The sequence below is a fragment of the Triturus cristatus genome, chromosome 12, assembly GCF_964204655.1.
Source record: "Triturus cristatus chromosome 12, aTriCri1.1, whole genome shotgun sequence".
Lineage (NCBI taxonomy): Eukaryota > Metazoa > Chordata > Amphibia > Caudata > Salamandridae > Triturus > Triturus cristatus.
This window is the reverse complement of record NC_140595.1, coordinates 217,092,029-217,113,576: the sequence shown is the minus strand read 5'-3', so window position 1 is coordinate 217,113,576 and position 21,548 is coordinate 217,092,029. Positions and strand designations below refer to the sequence as shown.

At 45.0% G+C, this 21,548-nt stretch overlaps 22 non-coding genes across 22 annotated transcripts; all 22 read left to right on the top strand.

The window, feature by feature from the left end:
- Positions 1-341: 341 nt before the first annotated feature.
- LOC146773625 (U5 spliceosomal RNA) lies at positions 342-456 on the top strand. Its single transcript, XR_014975036.1, has one exon. It is a non-coding gene; the product is annotated as a U5 spliceosomal RNA (small nuclear RNA).
- Positions 457-1,295: 839 nt separating this feature from the next.
- On the top strand, positions 1,296-1,410 carry LOC146773624 (U5 spliceosomal RNA). The gene has a single exon (XR_014975035.1). It is a non-coding gene; the product is annotated as a U5 spliceosomal RNA (small nuclear RNA).
- Positions 1,411-2,263: 853 nt separating this feature from the next.
- Positions 2,264-2,378, top strand: LOC146773623 (U5 spliceosomal RNA). Its single transcript, XR_014974676.1, has one exon. It is a non-coding gene; the product is annotated as a U5 spliceosomal RNA (small nuclear RNA).
- Positions 2,379-3,267: 889 nt separating this feature from the next.
- Positions 3,268-3,382, top strand: LOC146773622 (U5 spliceosomal RNA). Its single transcript, XR_014975034.1, has one exon. It is a non-coding gene; the product is annotated as a U5 spliceosomal RNA (small nuclear RNA).
- An 839-nt stretch (positions 3,383-4,221) lies between these two features.
- Positions 4,222-4,336, top strand: LOC146773621 (U5 spliceosomal RNA). Its single transcript, XR_014975033.1, has one exon. It is a non-coding gene; the product is annotated as a U5 spliceosomal RNA (small nuclear RNA).
- An 839-nt stretch (positions 4,337-5,175) lies between these two features.
- Positions 5,176-5,290, top strand: LOC146773620 (U5 spliceosomal RNA). The gene has a single exon (XR_014975032.1). It is a non-coding gene; the product is annotated as a U5 spliceosomal RNA (small nuclear RNA).
- An 875-nt stretch (positions 5,291-6,165) lies between these two features.
- LOC146773619 (U5 spliceosomal RNA) lies at positions 6,166-6,280 on the top strand. Its single transcript, XR_014974583.1, has one exon. It is a non-coding gene; the product is annotated as a U5 spliceosomal RNA (small nuclear RNA).
- An 876-nt stretch (positions 6,281-7,156) lies between these two features.
- LOC146773618 (U5 spliceosomal RNA) lies at positions 7,157-7,271 on the top strand. Its single transcript, XR_014975031.1, has one exon. It is a non-coding gene; the product is annotated as a U5 spliceosomal RNA (small nuclear RNA).
- An 853-nt stretch (positions 7,272-8,124) lies between these two features.
- On the top strand, positions 8,125-8,239 carry LOC146773617 (U5 spliceosomal RNA). The gene has a single exon (XR_014975030.1). It is a non-coding gene; the product is annotated as a U5 spliceosomal RNA (small nuclear RNA).
- Positions 8,240-9,128: 889 nt separating this feature from the next.
- On the top strand, positions 9,129-9,243 carry LOC146773616 (U5 spliceosomal RNA). Its single transcript, XR_014974582.1, has one exon. It is a non-coding gene; the product is annotated as a U5 spliceosomal RNA (small nuclear RNA).
- Positions 9,244-10,119: 876 nt separating this feature from the next.
- On the top strand, positions 10,120-10,234 carry LOC146773615 (U5 spliceosomal RNA). The gene has a single exon (XR_014975029.1). It is a non-coding gene; the product is annotated as a U5 spliceosomal RNA (small nuclear RNA).
- An 853-nt stretch (positions 10,235-11,087) lies between these two features.
- Positions 11,088-11,202, top strand: LOC146773614 (U5 spliceosomal RNA). The gene has a single exon (XR_014975028.1). It is a non-coding gene; the product is annotated as a U5 spliceosomal RNA (small nuclear RNA).
- Positions 11,203-12,091: 889 nt separating this feature from the next.
- Positions 12,092-12,206, top strand: LOC146773613 (U5 spliceosomal RNA). Its single transcript, XR_014975027.1, has one exon. It is a non-coding gene; the product is annotated as a U5 spliceosomal RNA (small nuclear RNA).
- An 839-nt stretch (positions 12,207-13,045) lies between these two features.
- Positions 13,046-13,160, top strand: LOC146773612 (U5 spliceosomal RNA). The gene has a single exon (XR_014975026.1). It is a non-coding gene; the product is annotated as a U5 spliceosomal RNA (small nuclear RNA).
- An 839-nt stretch (positions 13,161-13,999) lies between these two features.
- On the top strand, positions 14,000-14,114 carry LOC146773611 (U5 spliceosomal RNA). The gene has a single exon (XR_014975025.1). It is a non-coding gene; the product is annotated as a U5 spliceosomal RNA (small nuclear RNA).
- Positions 14,115-14,990: 876 nt separating this feature from the next.
- On the top strand, positions 14,991-15,105 carry LOC146773610 (U5 spliceosomal RNA). Its single transcript, XR_014975024.1, has one exon. It is a non-coding gene; the product is annotated as a U5 spliceosomal RNA (small nuclear RNA).
- An 852-nt stretch (positions 15,106-15,957) lies between these two features.
- Positions 15,958-16,072, top strand: LOC146773609 (U5 spliceosomal RNA). The gene has a single exon (XR_014975023.1). It is a non-coding gene; the product is annotated as a U5 spliceosomal RNA (small nuclear RNA).
- An 889-nt stretch (positions 16,073-16,961) lies between these two features.
- On the top strand, positions 16,962-17,076 carry LOC146773608 (U5 spliceosomal RNA). The gene has a single exon (XR_014974581.1). It is a non-coding gene; the product is annotated as a U5 spliceosomal RNA (small nuclear RNA).
- Positions 17,077-17,952: 876 nt separating this feature from the next.
- LOC146773607 (U5 spliceosomal RNA) lies at positions 17,953-18,067 on the top strand. Its single transcript, XR_014975022.1, has one exon. It is a non-coding gene; the product is annotated as a U5 spliceosomal RNA (small nuclear RNA).
- Positions 18,068-18,919: 852 nt separating this feature from the next.
- Positions 18,920-19,034, top strand: LOC146773606 (U5 spliceosomal RNA). Its single transcript, XR_014975021.1, has one exon. It is a non-coding gene; the product is annotated as a U5 spliceosomal RNA (small nuclear RNA).
- An 852-nt stretch (positions 19,035-19,886) lies between these two features.
- On the top strand, positions 19,887-20,001 carry LOC146773605 (U5 spliceosomal RNA). Its single transcript, XR_014975020.1, has one exon. It is a non-coding gene; the product is annotated as a U5 spliceosomal RNA (small nuclear RNA).
- Positions 20,002-20,890: 889 nt separating this feature from the next.
- Positions 20,891-21,005, top strand: LOC146773604 (U5 spliceosomal RNA). The gene has a single exon (XR_014975019.1). It is a non-coding gene; the product is annotated as a U5 spliceosomal RNA (small nuclear RNA).
- The last annotated feature ends 543 nt before the right edge of the window (positions 21,006-21,548 follow it).

The window sequence follows — 21,548 nt, the reverse complement described above, 5'->3', positions numbered from 1 at the left end:
GAGCGTGTTGAAAGCGTAAAATGGCTAGGGGACAAAAGGCCTACAGTGCCACTTAACTAAAAGCCTGATTCACATTTCCTGTTCCCCTTCCCCAGCAGCCCCGACAACTCCTAATGAGCTGAGGTGAGTACAAAAGAAATTTGCATATTCCCAGACATACACATGTGAACAGTCCACCTTTTTGTACCTTGAGCAGAGACTTTGAAATGTTGGCCTGTTTTGCCCACCGGCCTGGTTCTCGCCCTCTTTCTTAGAGCCTGAAAATACCTTTCAGGTCCTCACCCTCGCAATGACAGGGTCTTTGATGTGCCGCCACTTACCCTAGAGAGCTATATTGTCACTTACTCTGGTTTCTCTTCAAAACGAAAAAATCTTTCGCCTTTTACTAAAGATTTCCGTGGAGAGGAACATTTAAGAGTTTATTCAATTTTTTTAAGCCTTGCCACAGGTGAGGCTGTTTATCATTTGTTTAAAAGAAAAGCATTACAAGTTGGGGAATATCCAGCAATTGTCTGCTGCTTTTTTGGGGGACATGAGTTTGGTGTTTTATTCCTGAGCTCTCTGCTTGCTCATTTGCATAAACAGAGTGCAGGAGAGGTGCCTCATGGGAAAGAGCTTGTGCAGTGCATGAGATTGCTTTTCTTGACTGACTTGAAACTTCACGATCGCAGGCAGTATATTTTCTTATCTCCCAAAGATCCTGCTGCCAGATCCCAGAGGTCACCCTCCTTTTTAAAGGTGGGACCAAGACTCATGCTGTGCTTTTCATAGGGCTTGCCCGTTAGAGGTGCCCGTTGAGGTCGCCAATCCTGAGTCAGCTTCCTCTCAGGTAGACTTGAAGGGGCACGTCAGACTTGTTTCACGTGTCTCCAGCCTAGACAGATATATCCTTCTATATTCAGGTTTAATGAAAGTACGTGTGAAAAAGGCACATACGGTGCATGGCTATGTGTAGAGCGTGTTGAAAGCGTAAAATGGCTAGGGGACAAAAGGCCTACAGTGCCACTTAACTAAAAGCCTGATTCACATTTCCTGTTCCCCTTCCCCAGCAGCCCCAACAACTCCTAATGAGCTGAGGTGAGTACAAAAGAAATTTGCATATTCCCAGACATACACATGTGAACAGTCCACCTTTTTGTACCTTGAGCAGAGACTTTGAAATGTTGGCCTGTTTTGCCCACCGGCCTGGTTCTCGCCCTCTTTCTTAGAGCCTGAAAATACCTTTCAGGTCCTCACCCTCGCAATGACAGGGTCTTTGATGTGCCGCCACTTACCCTAGAGAGCTATATTGTCACTTACTCTGGTTTCTCTTCAAAACGAAAAAATCTTTCGCCTTTTACTAAAGATTTCCGTGGAGAGGAACATTTAAGAGTTTATTCAATTTTTTTAAGCCTTGCCACAGGTGAGGCTGTTTATCATTTGTTTAAAAGAAAAGCATTACAAGTTGGGGAATATCCAGCAATTGTCTGCTGCTTTTTTGGGGGACATGAGTTTGGTGTTTTATTCCTGAGCTCTCTGCTTGCTCATTTGCATAAACAGAGTGCAGGAGAGGTGCCTCATGGGAAAGAGCTTGTGCAGTGCATGAGATTGCTTTTCTTGACTGACTTGAAACTTCACGATCGCAGGCAGTATATTTTCTTATCTCCCAAAGATCCTGCTGCCAGATCCCAGAGGTCACCCTCCTTTTTAAAGGTGGGACCAAGACTCATGCTGTGCTTTTCATAGGGCTTGCCCGTTATTTGTGTCCGTTTAGAGGTGCCCTGAGAGGTCACCAATCCTGAGTCAGCTTCCTCTCAGGTAGACTTGAAGGGGCACGTCAGACTTGTTTCATGTGTCTCCAGCCTAGACAGATATATCCTTCTATATTCAGGTTTAATGAAAGTACGTGTGAAAAAGGCACATACGGTGCATGGCTATGTGTAGAGCGTGTTGAAAGCGTAAAATGGCTAGGGGACAAAAGGCCTACAGTGCCACTTAACTAAAAGCCTGATTCACATTTCCTGTTCCCCTTCCCCAGCAGCCCCGACAACTCCTAATGAGCTGAGGTGAGTACAAAAGAAATTTGCATATTCCCAGACATACACATGTGAACAGTCCACCTTTTTGTACCTTGAGCAGAGACTTTGAAATGTTGGCCTGTTTTGCCCACCGGCCTGGTTCTCGCCCTCTTTCTTAGAGCCTGAAAATACCTTTCAGGTCCTCACCCTCGCAATGACAGGGTCTTTGATGTGCCGCCACTTACCCTAGAGAGCTATATTGTCACTTACTCTGGTTTCTCTTCAAAACGAAAAAATCTTTCGCCTTTTACTAAAGATTTCCGTATAGAGGAACATTTAAGAGTTTATTCAATTTTTTTAAGCCTTGCCACAGGTGAGGCTGTTTATCATTTGTTTAAAAGAAAAGCATTACAAGTTGGGGAATATCCAGAAATTGTCTGCTGCTTTTTTGGGGGACATGAGTTTGGTGTTTTATTCCTGAGCTCTCTGCTTGCTCATTTGCATAAACAGAGTGCAGGAGAGGTGCCTCATGGGAAAGAGCTTGTGCAGTGCATGAGATTGCTTTTCTTGACTGACTTGAAACTTCACGATCGCAGGCAGTATATTTTCTTATCTCCCAAAGATCCTGCTGCCAGATCCCAGAGGTCACCCTCCTTTTTAAAGGTGGGACCAAGACTCATGCTGTGCTTTTCATAGGGCTTGCCCGTTATTTGTGTCCGTTTAGAGGTGCCCTGAGAGGTCACCAATCCTGAGTCAGCTTCCTCTCAGGTAGACTTGAAGGGGCACGTCAGACTTGTTTCATGTGTCTCCAGCCTAGACAGATATATCCTTCTATATTCAGGTTTAATGAAAGTACGTGTGAAAAAGGCACATACGGTGCATGGCTATGTGTAGAGCACAGTGGTGGCTCTGAGCATATCGATTGGAGGGATGGTGTTGAAAGCGTAAAATGGCTAGGGGACAAAAGGCCTACAGTGCCACTTAACTAAAAGCCTGATTCACATTTCCTGTTCCCCTTCCCCAGCAGCCCCGACAACTCCTAATGAGCTGAGGTGAGTACAAAAGAAATTTGCATATTCCCAGACATACACATGTGAACAGTCCACCTTTTTGTACCTTGAGCAGAGACTTTGAAATGTTGGCCTGTTTTGCCCACCGGCCTGGTTCTCGCCCTCTTTCTTAGAGCCTGAAAATACCTTTCAGGTCCTCACCCTCGCAATGACAGGGTCTTTGATGTGCCGCCACTTACCCTAGAGAGCTATATTGTCACTTACTCTGGTTTCTCTTCAAAACGAAAAAATCTTTCGCCTTTTACTAAAGATTTCCGTGGAGAGGAACATTTAAGAGTTTATTCAATTTTTTTAAGCCTTGCCACAGGTGAGGCTGTTTATCATTTGTTTAAAAGAAAAGCATTACAAGTTGGGGAATATCCAGCAATTGTCTGCTGCTTTTTTGGGGGACATGAGTTTGGTGTTTTATTCCTGAGCTCTCTGCTTGCTCATTTGCATAAACAGAGTGCAGGAGAGGTGCCTCATGGGAAAGAGCTTGTGCAGTGCATGAGATTGCTTTTCTTGACTGACTTGAAACTTCACGATCGCAGGCAGTATATTTTCTTATCTCCCAAAGATCCTGCTGCCAGATCCCAGAGGTCACCCTCCTTTTTAAAGGTGGGACCAAGACTCATGCTGTGCTTTTCATAGGGCTTGCCCATTATTTGTGCCCGTTGAGGTCGCCAATCCTGAGTCAGCTTCCTCTCAGGTAGACTTGAAGGGGCACGTCAGACTTGTTTCACGTGTCTCCAGCCTAGACAGATATATCCTTCTATATTCAGGTTTAATGAAAGTACGTGTGAAAAAGGCACATACGGTGCATGGCTATGTGTAGAGCGTGTTGAAAGCGTAAAATGGCTAGGGGACAAAAGGCCTACAGTGCCACTTAACTAAAAGCCTGATTCACATTTCCTGTTCCCCTTCCCCAGCAGCCCCGACAACTCCTAATGAGCTGAGGTGAGTACAAAAGAAATTTGCATATTCCCAGACATACACATGTGAACAGTCCACCTTTTTGTACCTTGAGCAGAGACTTTGAAATGTTGGCCTGTTTTGCCCACCGGCCTGGTTCTCGCCCTCTTTCTTAGAGCCTGAAAATACCTTTCAGGTCCTCACCCTCGCAATGACAGGGTCTTTGATGTGCCGCCACTTACCCTAGAGAGCTATATTGTCACTTACTCTGGTTTCTCTTCAAAACGAAAAAATCTTTCGCCTTTTACTAAAGATTTCCGTGGAGAGGAACATTTAAGAGTTTATTCAATTTTTTTAAGCCTTGCCACAGGTGAGGCTGTTTATCATTTGTTTAAAAGAAAAGCATTACAAGTTGGGGAATATCCAGCAATTGTCTGCTGCTTTTTTGGGGGACATGAGTTTGGTGTTTTATTCCTGAGCTCTCTGCTTGCTCATTTGCATAAACAGAGTGCAGGAGAGGTGCCTCATGGGAAAGAGCTTGTGCAGTGCATGAGATTGCTTTTCTTGACTGACTTGAAACTTCACGATCGCAGGCAGTATATTTTCTTATCTCCCAAAGATCCTGCTGCCAGATCCCAGAGGTCACCCTCCTTTTTAAAGGTGGGACCAAGACTCATGCTGTGCTTTTCATAGGGCTTGCCCGTTAGAGGTGCCCGTTGAGGTCGCCAATCCTGAGTCAGCTTCCTCTCAGGTAGACTTGAAGGGGCACGTCAGACTTGTTTCACGTGTCTCCAGCCTAGACAGATATATCCTTCTATATTCAGGTTTAATGAAAGTACGTGTGAAAAAGGCACATACGGTGCATGGCTATGTGTAGAGCGTGTTGAAAGCGTAAAATGGCTAGGGGACAAAAGGCCTACAGTGCCACTTAACTAAAAGCCTGATTCACATTTCCTGTTCCCCTTCCCCAGCAGCCCCGACAACTCCTAATGAGCTGAGGTGAGTACAAAAGAAATTTGCATATTCCCAGACATACACATGTGAACAGTCCACCTTTTTGTACCTTGAGCAGAGACTTTGAAATGTTGGCCTGTTTTGCCCACCGGCCTGGTTCTCGCCCTCTTTCTTAGAGCCTGAAAATACCTTTCAGGTCCTCACCCTCGCAATGACAGGGTCTTTGATGTGCCGCCACTTACCCTAGAGAGCTATATTGTCACTTACTCTGGTTTCTCTTCAAAACGAAAAAATCTTTCGCCTTTTACTAAAGATTTCCGTGGAGAGGAACATTTAAGAGTTTATTCAATTTTTTTAAGCCTTGCCACAGGTGAGGCTGTTTATCATTTGTTTAAAAGAAAAGCATTACAAGTTGGGGAATATCCAGCAATTGTCTGCTGCTTTTTTGGGGGACATGAGTTTGGTGTTTTATTCCTGAGCTCTCTGCTTGCTCATTTGCATAAACAGAGTGCAGGAGAGGTGCCTCATGGGAAAGAGCTTGTGCAGTGCATGAGATTGCTTTTCTTGACTGACTTGAAACTTCACGATTGCAGGCAGTATATTTTCTTATCTCCCAAAGATCCTGCTGCCAGATCCCAGAGGTCACCCTCCTTTTTAAAGGTGGGACCAAGACTCATGCTGTGCTTTTCATAGGGCTTGCCCGTTATTTGTGCCCTGAGAGGTCGCCAATCCTGAGTCAGCTTCCTCTCAGGTAGACTTGAAGGGGCACGTCAGACTTGTTTCACGTGTCTCCAGCCTAGACAGATATATCCTTCTATATTCAGGTTTAATGAAAGTACGTGTGAAAAAGGCACATACGGTGCATGGCTATGTGTAGAGCACAGTGGTGGCTCTGAGCATATCGATTGGAGGGATGGTGTTGAAAGCGTAAAATGGCTAGGGGACAAAAGGCCTACAGTGCCACTTAACTAAAAGCCTGATTCACATTTCCTGTTCCCCTTCCCCAGCAGCCCCGACAACTCCTAATGAGCTGAGGTGAGTACAAAAGAAATTTGCATATTCCCAGACATACACATGTGAACAGTCCACCTTTTTGTACCTTGAGCAGAGACTCTGAAATGTTGGCCTGTTTTGCCCACCGGCCTGGTTCTCGCCCTCTTTCTTAGAGCCTGAAAATACCTTTCAGGTCCTCACCCTCGCAATGACAGGGTCTTTGATGTGGCGCCACTTACCCTAGAGAGCTATATTGTCACTTATTCTGGTTTCTCTTCAAAACGAAAAAATCTTTCGCCTTTTACTAAAGATTTCCGTGGCGAGGAACATTTAAGAGTTTATTCAATTTTTTTAAGCCTTGCCACAGGTGAGGCTGTTTATCATTTGTTTAAAAGAAAAGTATTAGAAGTTGGGGAATATCCAGCAATTGTCTGCTGCTTTTTTGGGGGACATGAGTTTGGTGTTTTATTCCTGAGCTCTCTGCTTGCTCATTTGCATAAACAGAGTGCAGGAGAGGTGCCTCATGGGAAAGAGCTTGTGCAGTGCATGAGATTGCTTTTCTTGACTGACTTCAAACTTCACGATCGCAGGCAGTATATTTTCTTATCTCCCAAAGATCCTGCTGCCAGATCCCAGAGGTCACCCTCCTTTTTAAAGGTGGGACCAAGACTCATGCTGTGCTTTTCATAGGGCTTGCCCCTTATTTGTGCCCGTGAGAGGTCACCAATCCTGAGTCAGCTTCCTCTCAGGTAGACTTGAAGGGGCACGTCAGACTTGTTTCATGTGTCTCCAGCCTAGACAGATATATCCTTCTATATTCAGGTTTAATGAAAGTACGTGTGAAAAAGGCACATACGGTGCATGGCTATGTGTAGAGCACAGTGGTGGCTCTGAGCATATCGATTGGAGAGATGGTGTTGAAAGCGTAAAATGGCTAGGGGACAAAAGGCCTACAGTGCCACTTAACTAAAAGCCTGATTCACATTTCCTGTTCCCCTTCCCCAGCAGCCCCGACAACTCCTAATGAGCTGAGGTGAGTACAAAAGAAATTTGCATATTCCCAGACATACACATGTGAACAGTCCACCTTTTTGTACCTTGAGCAGAGACTTTGAAATGTTGGCCTGTTTTGCCCACCGGCCTGGTTCTCGCCCTCTTTCTTAGAGCCTGAAAATACCTTTCAGGTCCTCACCCTCGCAATGACAGGGTCTTTGATGTGCCGCCACTTACCCTAGAGAGCTATATTGTCACTTACTCTGGTTTCTCTTCAAAACGAAAAAATCTTTCGCCTTTTACTAAAGATTTCCGTGGAGAGGAACATTTAAGAGTTTATTCAATTTTTTTAAGCCTTGCCACAGGTGAGGCTGTTTATCATTTGTTTAAAAGAAAAGCATTACAAGTTGGGGAATATCCAGCAATTGTCTGCTGCTTTTTTGGGGGACATGAGTTTGGTGTTTTATTCCTGAGCTCTCTGCTTGCTCATTTGCATAAACAGAGTGCAGGAGAGGTGCCTCATGGGAAAGAGCTTGTGCAGTGCATGAGATTGCTTTTCTTGACTGACTTGAAACTTCACGATCGCAGGCAGTATATTTTCTTATCTCCCAAAGATCCTGCTGCCAGATCCCAGAGGTCACCCTCCTTTTTAAAGGTGGGACCAAGACTCATGCTGTGCTTTTCATAGGGCTTGCCCGTTATTTGTGCCCGTTTAGAGGTGCCCTGAGAGGTCGCCAATCCTGAGTCAGCTTCCTCTCAGGTAGACTTGAAGGGGCACGTCAGACTTGTTTCACGTGTCTCCAGCCTAGACAGATATATCCTTCTATATTCAGGTTTAATGAAAGTACGTGTGAAAAAGGCACATACGGTGCATGGCTATGTGTAGAGCGTGTTGAAAGCGTAAAATGGCTAGGGGACAAAAGGCCTACAGTGCCACTTAACTAAAAGCCTGATTCACATTTCCTGTTCCCCTTCCCCAGCAGCCCCGACAACTCCTAATGAGCTGAGGTGAGTACAAAAGAAATTTGCATATTCCCAGACATACACATGTGAACAGTCCACCTTTTTGTACCTTGAGCAGAGACTTTGAAATGTTGGCCTGTTTTGCCCACCGGCCTGGTTCTCGCCCTCTTTCTTAGAGCCTGAAAATACCTTTCAGGTCCTCACCCTCGCAATGACAGGGTCTTTGATGTGCCGCCACTTACCCTAGAGAGCTATATTGTCACTTACTCTGGTTTCTCTTCAAAACGAAAAAATCTTTCGCCTTTTACTAAAGATTTCCGTGGAGAGGAACATTTAAGAGTTTATTCAATTTTTTTAAGCCTTGCCACAGGTGAGGCTGTTTATCATTTGTTTAAAAGAAAAGCATTACAAGTTGGGGAATATCCAGAAATTGTCTGCTGCTTTTTTGGGGGACATGAGTTTGGTGTTTTATTCCTGAGCTCTCTGCTTGCTCATTTGCATAAACAGAGTGCAGGAGAGGTGCCTCATGGGAAAGAGCTTGTGCAGTGCATGAGATTGCTTTTCTTGACTGACTTGAAACTTCACGATCGCAGGCAGTATATTTTCTTATCTCCCAAAGATCCTGCTGCCAGATCCCAGAAGTCACCCTCCTTTTTAAAGGTGGGACCAAGACTCATGCTGTGCTTTTCATAGGGCTTGCCCGTTATTTGTGTCCGTTTAGAGGTGCCCTGAGAGGTCACCAATCCTGAGTCAGCTTCCTCTCAGGTAGACTTGAAGGGGCACGTCAGACTTGTTTCATGTGTCTCCAGCCTAGACAGATATATCCTTCTATATTCAGGTTTAATGAAAGTACGTGTGAAAAAGGCACATACGGTGCATGGCTATGTGTAGAGCACAGTGGTGGCTCTGAGCATATCGATTGGAGGGATGGTGTTGAAAGCGTAAAATGGCTAGGGGACAAAAGGCCTACAGTGCCACTTAACTAAAAGCCTGATTCACATTTCCTGTTCCCCTTCCCCAGCAGCCCCGACAACTCCTAATGAGCTGAGGTGAGTACAAAAGAAATTTGCATATTCCCAGACATACACATGTGAACTGTCCACCTTTTTGTACCTTGAGCAGAGACTCTGAAATGTTGGCCTGTTTTGCCCACCGGCCTGGTTCTCGCCCTCTTTCTTAGAGCCTGAAAATACCTTTCAGGTCCTCACCCTCGCAATGACAGGGTCTTTGATGTGGCGCCACTTACCCTAGAGAGCTATATTGTCACTTATTCTGGTTTCTCTTCAAAACGAAAAAATCTTTCGCCTTTTACTAAAGATTTCCGTGGCGAGGAACATTTAAGAGTTTATTCAATTTTTTTAAGCCTTGCCACAGGTGAGGCTGTTTATCATTTGTTTAAAAGAAAAGTATTAGAAGTTGGGGAATATCCAGCAATTGTCTGCTGCTTTTTTGGGGGACATGAGTTTGGTGTTTTATTCCTGAGCTCTCTGCTTGCTCATTTGCATAAACAGAGTGCAGGAGAGGTGCCTCATGGGAAAGAGCTTGTGCAGTGCATGAGATTGCTTTTCTTGACTGACTTCAAACTTCACGATCGCAGGCAGTATATTTTCTTATCTCCCAAAGATCCTGCTGCCAGATCCCAGAGGTCACCCTCCTTTTTAAAGGTGGGACCAAGACTCATGCTGTGCTTTTCATAGGGCTTGCCCCTTATTTGTGCCCGTGAGAGGTCACCAATCCTGAGTCAGCTTCCTCTCAGGTAGACTTGAAGGGGCACGTCAGACTTGTTTCATGTGTCTCCAGCCTAGACAGATATATCCTTCTATATTCAGGTTTAATGAAAGTACGTGTGAAAAAGGCACATACGGTGCATGGCTATGTGTAGAGCACAGTGGTGGCTCTGAGCATATCGATTGGAGAGATGGTGTTGAAAGCGTAAAATGGCTAGGGGACAAAAGGCCTACAGTGCCACTTAACTAAAAGCCTGATTCACATTTCCTGTTCCCCTTCCCCAGCAGCCCCGACAACTCCTAATGAGCTGAGGTGAGTACAAAAGAAATTTGCATATTCCCAGACATACACATGTGAACAGTCCACCTTTTTGTACCTTGAGCAGAGACTTTGAAATGTTGGCCTGTTTTGCCCACCGGCCTGGTTCTCGCCCTCTTTCTTAGAGCCTGAAAATACCTTTCAGGTCCTCACCCTCGCAATGACAGGGTCTTTGATGTGCCGCCACTTACCCTAGAGAGCTATATTGTCACTTACTCTGGTTTCTCTTCAAAACGAAAAAATCTTTCGCCTTTTACTAAAGATTTCCGTGGAGAGGAACATTTAAGAGTTTATTCAATTTTTTTAAGCCTTGCCACAGGTGAGGCTGTTTATCATTTGTTTAAAAGAAAAGCATTACAAGTTGGGGAATATCCAGCAATTGTCTGCTGCTTTTTTGGGGGACATGAGTTTGGTGTTTTATTCCTGAGCTCTCTGCTTGCTCATTTGCATAAACAGAGTGCAGGAGAGGTGCCTCATGGGAAAGAGCTTGTGCAGTGCATGAGATTGCTTTTCTTGACTGACTTGAAACTTCACGATCGCAGGCAGTATATTTTCTTATCTCCCAAAGATCCTGCTGCCAGATCCCAGAGGTCACCCTCCTTTTTAAAGGTGGGACCAAGACTCATGCTGTGCTTTTCATAGGGCTTGCCCGTTATTTGTGCCCGTTTAGAGGTGCCCTGAGAGGTCGCCAATCCTGAGTCAGCTTCCTCTCAGGTAGACTTGAAGGGGCACGTCAGACTTGTTTCACGTGTCTCCAGCCTAGACAGATATATCCTTCTATATTCAGGTTTAATGAAAGTACGTGTGAAAAAGGCACATACGGTGCATGGCTATGTGTAGAGCGTGTTGAAAGCGTAAAATGGCTAGGGGACAAAAGGCCTACAGTGCCACTTAACTAAAAGCCTGATTCACATTTCCTGTTCCCCTTCCCCAGCAGCCCCGACAACTCCTAATGAGCTTAGGTGAGTACAAAAGAAATTTGCATATTCCCAGACATACACATGTGAACAGTCCACCTTTTTGTACCTTGAGCAGAGACTTTGAAATGTTGGCCTGTTTTGCCCACCGGCCTGGTTCTCGCCCTCTTTCTTAGAGCCTGAAAATACCTTTCAGGTCCTCACCCTCGCAATGACAGGGTCTTTGATGTGCCGCCACTTACCCTAGAGAGCTATATTGTCACTTACTCTGGTTTCTCTTCAAAACGAAAAAATCTTTCGCCTTTTACTAAAGATTTCCGTGGAGAGGAACATTTAAGAGTTTATTCAATTTTTTTAAGCCTTGCCACAGGTGAGGCTGTTTATCATTTGTTTAAAAGAAAAGCATTACAAGTTGGGGAATATCCAGCAATTGTCTGCTGCTTTTTTGGGGGACATGAGTTTGGTGTTTTATTCCTGAGCTCTCTGCTTGCTCATTTGCATAAACAGAGTGCAGGAGAGGTGCCTCATGGGAAAGAGCTTGTGCAGTGCATGAGATTGCTTTTCTTGACTGACTTGAAACTTCACGATCGCAGGCAGTATATTTTCTTATCTCCCAAAGATCCTGCTGCCAGATCCCAGAGGTCACCCTCCTTTTTAAAGGTGGGACCAAGACTCATGCTGTGCTTTTCATAGGGCTTGCCCGTTATTTGTGTCCGTTTAGAGGTGCCCTGAGAGGTCACCAATCCTGAGTCAGCTTCCTCTCAGGTAGACTTGAAGGGGCACGTCAGACTTGTTTCATGTGTCTCCAGCCTAGACAGATATATCCTTCTATATTCAGGTTTAATGAAAGTACGTGTGAAAAAGGCACATACGGTGCATGGCTATGTGTAGAGCACAGTGGTGGCTCTGAGCATATCGATTGGAGGGATGGTGTTGAAAGCGTAAAATGGCTAGGGGACAAAAGGCCTACAGTGCCACTTAACTAAAAGCCTGATTCACATTTCCTGTTCCCCTTCCCCAGCAGCCCCGACAACTCCTAATGAGCTGAGGTGAGTACAAAAGAAATTTGCATATTCCCAGACATACACATGTGAACAGTCCACCTTTTTGTACCTTGAGCAGAGACTTTGAAATGTTGGCCTGTTTTGCCCACCGGCCTGGTTCTCGCCCTCTTTCTTAGAGCCTGAAAATACCTTTCAGGTCCTCACCCTCGCAATGACAGGGTCTTTGATGTGCCGCCACTTACCCTAGAGAGCTATATTGTCACTTACTCTGGTTTCTCTTCAAAACGAAAAAATCTTTCGCCTTTTACTAAAGATTTCCGTGGAGAGGAACATTTAAGAGTTTATTCAATTTTTTTAAGCCTTGCCACAGGTGAGGCTGTTTATCATTTGTTTAAAAGAAAAGCATTACAAGTTGGGGAATATCCAGCAATTGTCTGCTGCTTTTTTGGGGGACATGAGTTTGGTGTTTTATTCCTGAGCTCTCTGCTTGCTCATTTGCATAAACAGAGTGCAGGAGAGGTGCCTCATGGGAAAGAGCTTGTGCAGTGCATGAGATTGCTTTTCTTGACTGACTTGAAACTTCACGATCGCAGGCAGTATATTTTCTTATCTCCCAAAGATCCTGCTGCCAGATCCCAGAGGTCACCCTCCTTTTTAAAGGTGGGACCAAGACTCATGCTGTGCTTTTCATAGGGCTTGCCCATTATTTGTGCCCGTTGAGGTCGCCAATCCTGAGTCAGCTTCCTCTCAGGTAGACTTGAAGGGGCACGTCAGACTTGTTTCACGTGTCTCCAGCCTAGACAGATATATCCTTCTATATTCAGGTTTAATGAAAGTACGTGTGAAAAAGGCACATACGGTGCATGGCTATGTGTAGAGCGTGTTGAAAGCGTAAAATGGCTAGGGGACAAAAGGCCTACAGTGCCACTTAACTAAAAGCCTGATTCACATTTCCTGTTCCCCTTCCCCAGCAGCCCCGACAACTCCTAATGAGCTGAGGTGAGTACAAAAGAAATTTGCATATTCCCAGACATACACATGTGAACAGTCCACCTTTTTGTACCTTGAGCAGAGACTTTGAAATGTTGGCCTGTTTTGCCCACCGGCCTGGTTCTCGCCCTCTTTCTTAGAGCCTGAAAATACCTTTCAGGTCCTCACCCTCGCAATGACAGGGTCTTTGATGTGCCGCCACTTACCCTAGAGAGCTATATTGTCACTTACTCTGGTTTCTCTTCAAAACGAAAAAATCTTTCGCCTTTTACTAAAGATTTCCGTGGAGAGGAACATTTAAGAGTTTATTCAATTTTTTTAAGCCTTGCCACAGGTGAGGCTGTTTATCATTTGTTTAAAAGAAAAGCATTACAAGTTGGGGAATATCCAGCAATTGTCTGCTGCTTTTTTGGGGGACATGAGTTTGGTGTTTTATTCCTGAGCTCTCTGCTTGCTCATTTGCATAAACAGAGTGCAGGAGAGGTGCCTCATGGGAAAGAGCTTGTGCAGTGCATGAGATTGCTTTTCTTGACTGACTTGAAACTTCACGATCGCAGGCAGTATATTTTCTTATCTCCCAAAGATCCTGCTGCCAGATCCCAGAGGTCACCCTCCTTTTTAAAGGTGGGACCAAGACTCATGCTGTGCTTTTCATAGGGCTTGCCCGTTAGAGGTGCCCGTTGAGGTCGCCAATCCTGAGTCAGCTTCCTCTCAGGTAGACTTGAAGGGGCACGTCAGACTTGTTTCACGTGTCTCCAGCCTAGACAGATATATCCTTCTATATTCAGGTTTAATGAAAGTACGTGTGAAAAAGGCACATACGGTGCATGGCTATGTGTAGAGCGTGTTGAAAGCGTAAAATGGCTAGGGGACAAAAGGCCTACAGTGCCACTTAACTAAAAGCCTGATTCACATTTCCTGTTCCCCTTCCCCAGCAGCCCCAACAACTCCTAATGAGCTGAGGTGAGTACAAAAGAAATTTGCATATTCCCAGACATACACATGTGAACAGTCCACCTTTTTGTACCTTGAGCAGAGACTTTGAAATGTTGGCCTGTTTTGCCCACCGGCCTGGTTCTCGCCCTCTTTCTTAGAGCCTGAAAATACCTTTCAGGTCCTCACCCTCGCAATGACAGGGTCTTTGATGTGCCGCCACTTACCCTAGTGAGCTATATTGTCACTTACTCTGGTTTCTCTTCAAAACGAAAAAATCTTTCGCCTTTTACTAAAGATTTCCGTGGAGAGGAACATTTAAGAGTTTATTCAATTTTTTTAAGCCTTGCCACAGGTGAGGCTGTTTATCATTTGTTTAAAAGAAAAGCATTACAAGTTGGGGAATATCCAGCAATTGTCTGCTGCTTTTTTGGGGGACATGAGTTTGGTGTTTTATTCCTGAGCTCTCTGCTTGCTCATTTGCATAAACAGAGTGCAGGAGAGGTGCCTCATGGGAAAGAGCTTGTGCAGTGCATGAGATTGCTTTTCTTGACTGACTTGAAACTTCACGATTGCAGGCAGTATATTTTCTTATCTCCCAAAGATCCTGCTGCCAGATCCCAGAGGTCACCCTCCTTTTTAAAGGTGGGACCAAGACTCATGCTGTGCTTTTCATAGGGCTTGCCCGTTATTTGTGCCCGTGAGAGGTCACCAATCCTGAGTCAGCTTCTTCTCAGGTAGACTTGAAGGGGCACGTCAGACTTGTTTCATGTGTCTCCAGCCTAGACAGATATATCCTTCTATATTCAGGTTTAATGAAAGTACGTGTGAAAAAGGCACATACGGTGCATGGCTATGTGTAGAGCACAGTGGTGGCTCTGAGCATATCGATTGGAGAGATGGTGTTGAAAGCGTAAAATGGCTAGGGGACAAAAGGCCTACAGTGCCACTTAACTAAAAGCCTGATTCACATTTCCTGTTCCCCTTCCCCAGCAGCCCCGACAACTCCTAATGAGCTGAGGTGAGTACAAAAGAAATTTGCATATTCCCAGACATACACATGTGAACAGTCCACCTTTTTGTACCTTGAGCAGAGACTTTGAAATGTTGGCCTGTTTTGCCCACCGGCCTGGTTCTCGCCCTCTTTCTTAGAGCCTGAAAATACCTTTCAGGTCCTCACCCTCGCAATGACAGGGTCTTTGATGTGCCGCCACTTACCCTAGAGAGCTATATTGTCACTTACTCTGGTTTCTCTTCAAAACGAAAAAATCTTTCGCCTTTTACTAAAGATTTCCGTGGAGAGGAACATTTAAGAGTTTATTCAATTTTTTTAAGCCTTGCCACAGGTGAGGCTGTTTATCATTTGTTTAAAAGAAAAGCATTACAAGTTGGGGAATATCCAGCAATTGTCTGCTGCTTTTTTGGGGGACATGAGTTTGGTGTTTTATTCCTGAGCTCTCTGCTTGCTCATTTGCATAAACAGAGTGCAGGAGAGGTGCCTCATGGGAAAGAGCTTGTGCAGTGCATGAGATTGCTTTTCTTGACTGACTTGAAACTTCACGATCGCAGGCAGTATATTTTCTTATCTCCCAAAGATCCTGCTGCCAGATCCCAGAGGTCACCCTCCTTTTTAAAGGTGGGACCAAGACTCATGCTGTGCTTTTCATAGGGCTTGCCCGTTATTTGTGCCCGTTAGAGATGCCCTGAGAGGTCGCCAATCCTGAGTCAGCTTCCTCTCAGGTAGACTTGAAGGGGCACGTCAGACTTGTTTCACGTGTCTCCAGCCTAGACAGATATATCCTTCTATATTCAGGTTTAATGAAAGTACGTGTGAAAAAGGCACATACGGTGCATGGCTATGTGTAGAGCGTGTTGAAAGCGTAAAATGGCTAGGGGACAAAAGGCCTACAGTGCCACTTAACTAAAAGCCTGATTCACATTTCCTGTTCCCCTTCCCCAGCAGCCCCGACAACTCCTAATGAGCTGAGGTGAGTACAAAAGAAATTTGCATATTCCCAGACATACACATGTGAACAGTCCACCTTTTTGTACCTTGAGCAGAGACTTTGAAATGTTGGCCTGTTTTGCCCACCGGCCTGGTTCTCGCCCTCTTTCTTAGAGCCTGAAAATACCTTTCAGGTCCTCACCCTCGCAATGACAGGGTCTTTGATGTGCCGCCACTTACCCTAGAGAGCTATATTGTCACTTACTCTGGTTTCTCTTCAAAACGAAAAAATCTTTCGCCTTTTACTAAAGATTTCCGTGGAGAGGAACATTTAAGAGTTTATTCAATTTTTTTAAGCCTTGCCACAGGTGAGGCTGTTTATCATTTGTTTAAAAGAAAAGCATTACAAGTTGGGGAATATCCAGAAATTGTCTGCTGCTTTTTTGGGGGACATGAGTTTGGTGTTTTATTCCTGAGCTCTCTGCTTGCTCATTTGCATAAACAGAGTGCAGGAGAGGTGCCTCATGGGAAAGAGCTTGTGCAGTGCATGAGATTGCTTTTCTTGACTGACTTGAAACTTCACGATCGCAGGCAGTATATTTTCTTATCTCCCAAAGATCCTGCTGCCAGATCCCAGAGGTCACCCTCCTTTTTAAAGGTGGGACCAAGACTCATGCTGTGCTTTTCATAGGGCTTGCCCGTTATTTGTGTCCGTTTAGAGGTGCCCTGAGAGGTCACCAATCCTGAGTCAGCTTCCTCTCAGGTAGACTTGAACGGGCACGTCAGACTTGTTTCATGTGTCTCCAGCCTAGACAGATATATCCTTCTATATTCAGGTTTAATGAAAGTACGTGTGAAAAAGGCACATACGGTGCATGGCTATGTGTAGAGCACAGTGGTGGCTCTGAGCATATCGATTGGAGGGATGGTGTTGAAAGCGTAAAATGGCTAGGGGACAAAAGGCCTACAGTGCCACTTAACTAAAAGCCTGATTCACATTTCCTGTTCCCCTTCCCCAGCAGCCCCGACAACTCCTAATGAGCTGAGGTGAGTACAAAAGAAATTTGCATATTCCCAGACATACACATGTGAACAGTCCACCTTTTTGTACCTTGAGCAGAGACTCTGAAATGTTGGCCTGTTTTGCCCACCGGCCTGGTTCTCGCCCTCTTTCTTAGAGCCTGAAAATACCTTTCAGGTCCTCACCCTCGCAATGACAGGGTCTTTGATGTGGCGCCACTTACCCTAGAGAGCTATATTGTCACTTATTCTGGTTTCTCTTCAAAACGAAAAAATCTTTCGCCTTTTACTAAAGATTTCCGTGGCGAGGAACATTTAAGAGTTTATTCAATTTTTTTAAGCCTTGCCACAGGTGAGGCTGTTTATCATTTGTTTAAAAGAAAAGTATTAGAAGTTGGGGAATATCCAGCAATTGTCTGCTGCTTTTTTGGGGGACATGAGTTTGGTGTTTTATTCCTGAGCTCTCTGCTTGCTCATTTGCATAAACAGAGTGCAGGAGAGGTGCCTCATGGGAAAGAGCTTGTGCAGTGCATGAGATTGCTTTTCTTGACTGACTTCAAACTTCACGATCGCAGGCAGTATATTTTCTTATCTCCCAAAGATCCTGCTGCCAGATCCCAGAGGTCACCCTCCTTTTTAAAGGTGGGACCAAGACTCATGCTGTGCTTTTCATAGGGCTTGCCCCTTATTTGTGCCCGTGAGAGGTCACCAATCCTGAGTCAGCTTCCTCTCAGGTAGACTTGAAGGGGCACGTCAGACTTGTTTCATGTGTCTCCAGCCTAGACAGATATATCCTTCTATATTCAGGTTTAATGAAAGTACGTGTGAAAAAGGCACATACGGTGCATGGCTATGTGTAGAGCACAGTGGTGGCTCTGAGCATATCGATTGGAGAGATGGTGTTGAAAGCGTAAAATGGCTAGGGGACAAAAGGCCTACAGTGCCACTTAACTAAAAGCCTGATTCACATTTCCTGTTCCCCTTCCCCAGCAGCCCCGACAACTCCTAATGAGCTGAGGTGAGTACAAAAGAAATTTGCATATTCCCAGACATACACATGTGAACAGTCCACCTTTTTGTACCTTGAGCAGAGACTTTGAAATGTTGGCCTGTTTTGCCCACCGGCCTGGTTCTCGCCCTCTTTCTTAGAGCCTGAAAATACCTTTCAGGTCCTCACCCTCGCAATGACAGGGTCTTTGATGTGCCGCCACTTACCCTAGAGAGCTATATTGTCACTTACTCTGGTTTCTCTTCAAAACGAAAAAATCTTTCGCCTTTTACTAAAGATTTCCGTGGAGAGGAACATTTAAGAGTTTATTCAATTTTTTTAAGCCTTGCCACAGGTGAGGCTGTTTATCATTTGTTTAAAAGAAAAGCATTACAAGTTGGGGAATATCCAGCAATTGTCTGCTGCTTTTTTGAGGGACATGAGTTTGGTGTTTTATTCCTGAGCTCTCTGCTTGCTCATTTGCATAAACAGAGTGCAGGAGAGGTGCCTCATGGGAAAGAGCTTGTGCAGTGCATGAGATTGCTTTTCTTGACTGACTTGAAACTTCACGATCGCAGGCAGTATATTTTCTTATCTCCCAAAGATCCTGCTGCCAGATCCCAGAGGTCACCCTCCTTTTTAAAGGTGGGACCAAGACTCATGCTGTGCTTTTCATAGGGCTTGCCCGTTATTTGTGCCCGTTAGAGGTGCCCTGAGAGGTCGCCAATCCTGAGTCAGCTTCCTCTCAGGTAGACTTGAAGGGGCACGTCAGACTTGTTTCACGTGTCTCCAGCCTAGACAGATATATCCTTCTATATTCAGGTTTAATGAAAGTACGTGTGAAAAAGGCACATACGGTGCATGGCTATGTGTAGAGCGTGTTGAAAGCGTAAAATGGCTAGGGGACAAAAGGCCTACAGTGCCACTTAACTAAAAGCCTGATTCACATTTCCTGTTCCCCTTCCCCAGCAGCCCCGACAACTCCTAATGAGCTGAGGTGAGTACAAAAGAAATTTGCATATTCCCAGACATACACATGTGAACAGTCCACCTTTTTGTACCTTGAGCAGAGACTTTGAAATGTTGGCCTGTTTTGCCCACCGGCCTGGTTCTCGCCCTCTTTCTTAGAGCCTGAAAATACCTTTCAGGTCCTCACCCTCGCAATGACAGGGTCTTTGATGTGCCGCCACTTACCCTAGAGAGCTATATTGTCACTTACTCTGGTTTCTCTTCAAAACGAAAAAATCTTTCGCCTTTTACTAAAGATTTCCGTGGAGAGGAACATTTAAGAGTTTATTCAATTTTTTTAAGCCTTGCCACAGGTGAGGCTGTTTATCATTTGTTTAAAAGAAAAGCATTACAAGTTGGGGAATATCCAGCAATTGTCTGCTGCTTTTTTGGGGGACATGAGTTTGGTGTTTTATTCCTGAGCTCTCTGCTTGCTCTTTTGCATAAACAGAGTGCAGGAGAGGTGCCTCATGGGAAAGAGCTTGTGCAGTGCATGAGATTGCTTTTCTTGACTGACTTGAAACTTCACGATCGCAGGCAGTATATTTTCTTATCTCCCAAAGATCCTGCTGCCAGATCCCAGAGGTCACCCTCCTTTTTAAAGGTGGGACCAAGACTCATGCTGTGCTTTTCATAGGGCTTGCCCGTTATTTGTGCCCGTTAGAGGTGCCCTGAGAGGTCGCCAATCCTGAGTCAGCTTTCTCTCAGGTAGACTTGAAGGGGCACGTCAGACTTGTTTCACGTGTCTCCAGCCTAGACAGATATATCCTTCTATATTCAGGTTTAATGAAAGTACGTGTGAAAAAGGCACATACGGTGCATGGCTATGTGTAGAGCGTGTTGAAAGCGTAAAATGGCTAGGGGACAAAAGGCCTACAGTGCCACTTAACTAAAAGCCTGATTCACATTTCCTGTTCCCCTTCCCCAGCAGCCCCGACAACTCCTAATGAGCTGAGGTGAGTACAAAAGAAATTTGCATATTCCCAGACATACACATGTGAACAGTCCACCTTTTTGTACCTTGAGCAGAGACTTTGAAATGTTGGCCTGTTTTGCCCACCGGCCTGGTTCTCGCCCTCTTTCTTAGAGCCTGAAAATACCTTTCAGGTCCTCACCCTCGCAATGACAGGGTCTTTGATGTGCCGCCACTTACCCTAGAGAGCTATATTGTCACTTACTCTGGTTTCTCTTCAAAACGAAAAAATCTTTCGCCTTTTACTAAAGATTTCCGTGGAGAGGAACATTTAAGAGTTTATTCAATTTTTTTAAGCCTTGCCACAGGTGAGGCTGTTTATCATTTGTTTAAAAGAAAAGCATTACAAGTTGGGGAATATCCAGAAATTGTCTGCTGCTTTTTTGGGGGACATGAGTTTGGTGTTTTATTCCTGAGCTCTCTGCTTGCTCATTTGCATAAACAGAGTGCAGGAGAGGTGCCTCATGGGAAAGAGCTTGTGCAGTGCATGAGATTGCTTTTCTTGACTGACTTGAAACTTCACGATCGCAGGCAGTATATTTTCTTATCTCCCAAAGATCCTGCTGCCAGATCCCAGAGGTCACCCTCCTTTTTAAAGGTGGGACCAAGACTCATGCTGTGCTTTTCATAGGGCTTGCCCGTTATTTGTGTCCGTTTAGAGGTGCCCTGAGAGGTCACCAATCCTGAGTCAGCTTCCTCTCAGGTAGACTTGAAGGGGCACGTCAGACTTGTTTCATGTGTCTCCAGCCTAGACAGATATATCCTTCTATATTCAGGTTTAATGAAAGTACGTGTGAAAAAGGCACATACGGTGCATGGCTATGTGTAGAGCACAGTGGTGGCTCTGAGCATATCGATTGGAGGGATGGTGTTGAAAGCGTAAAATGGCTAGGGGACAAAAGGCCTACAGTGCCACTTAACTAAAAGCCTGATTCACATTTCCTGTTCCCCTTCCCCAGCAGCCCCGACAACTCCTAATGAGCTGAGGTGAGTACAAAAGAAATTTGCATATTCCCAGACATACACATGTGAACAGTCCACCTTTTTGTACCTTGAGCAGAGACTTTGAAATGTTGGCCTGTTTTGCCCATCGGCCTGGTTCTCGCCCTCTTTCTTAGAGCCTGAAAATACCTTTCAGGTCCTCACCCTCGCAATGACAGGGTCTTTGATGTGCCGCCACTTACCCTAGAGAGCTATATTGTCACTTACTCTGGTTTCTCTTCAAAACGAAAAAATCTTTCGCCTTTTACTAAAGATTTCCGTGGAGAGGAACATTTAAGAGTTTATTCAATTTTTTTAAGCCTTGCCACAGGTGAGGCTGTTTATCATTCGTTTAAAAGAAAAGCATTACAAGTTGGGGAATATCCAGCAATTGTCTGCTGCTTTTTTGGGGGACATGAGTTTGGTGTTTTATTCCTGAGCTCTCTGCTTGCTCATTTGCATAAACAGAGTGCAGGAGAGGTGCCTCATGGGAAAGAGCTTGTGCAGTGCATGAGATTGCTTTTCTTGACTGACTTGAAACTTCACGATCGCAGGCAGTATATTTTCTTATCTCCCAAAGATCCTGCTGCCAGATCCCAGAGGTCACCCTCCTTTTTAAAGGTGGGACCAAGACTCATGCTGTGCTTTTCATAGGGCTTGCCCATTATTTGTGCCCGTTGAGGTCGCCAATCCTGAGTCAGCTTCCTCTCAGGTAGACTTGAAGGGGCACGTCAGACTTGTTTCACGTGTCTCCAGCCTAGACAGATATATCCTTCTATATTCAGGTTTAATGAAAGTACGTGTGAAAAAGGCACATACGGTGCATGGCTATGTGTAGAGCGTGTTGAAAGCGTAAAATGGCTAGGGGACAAAAGGCCTACA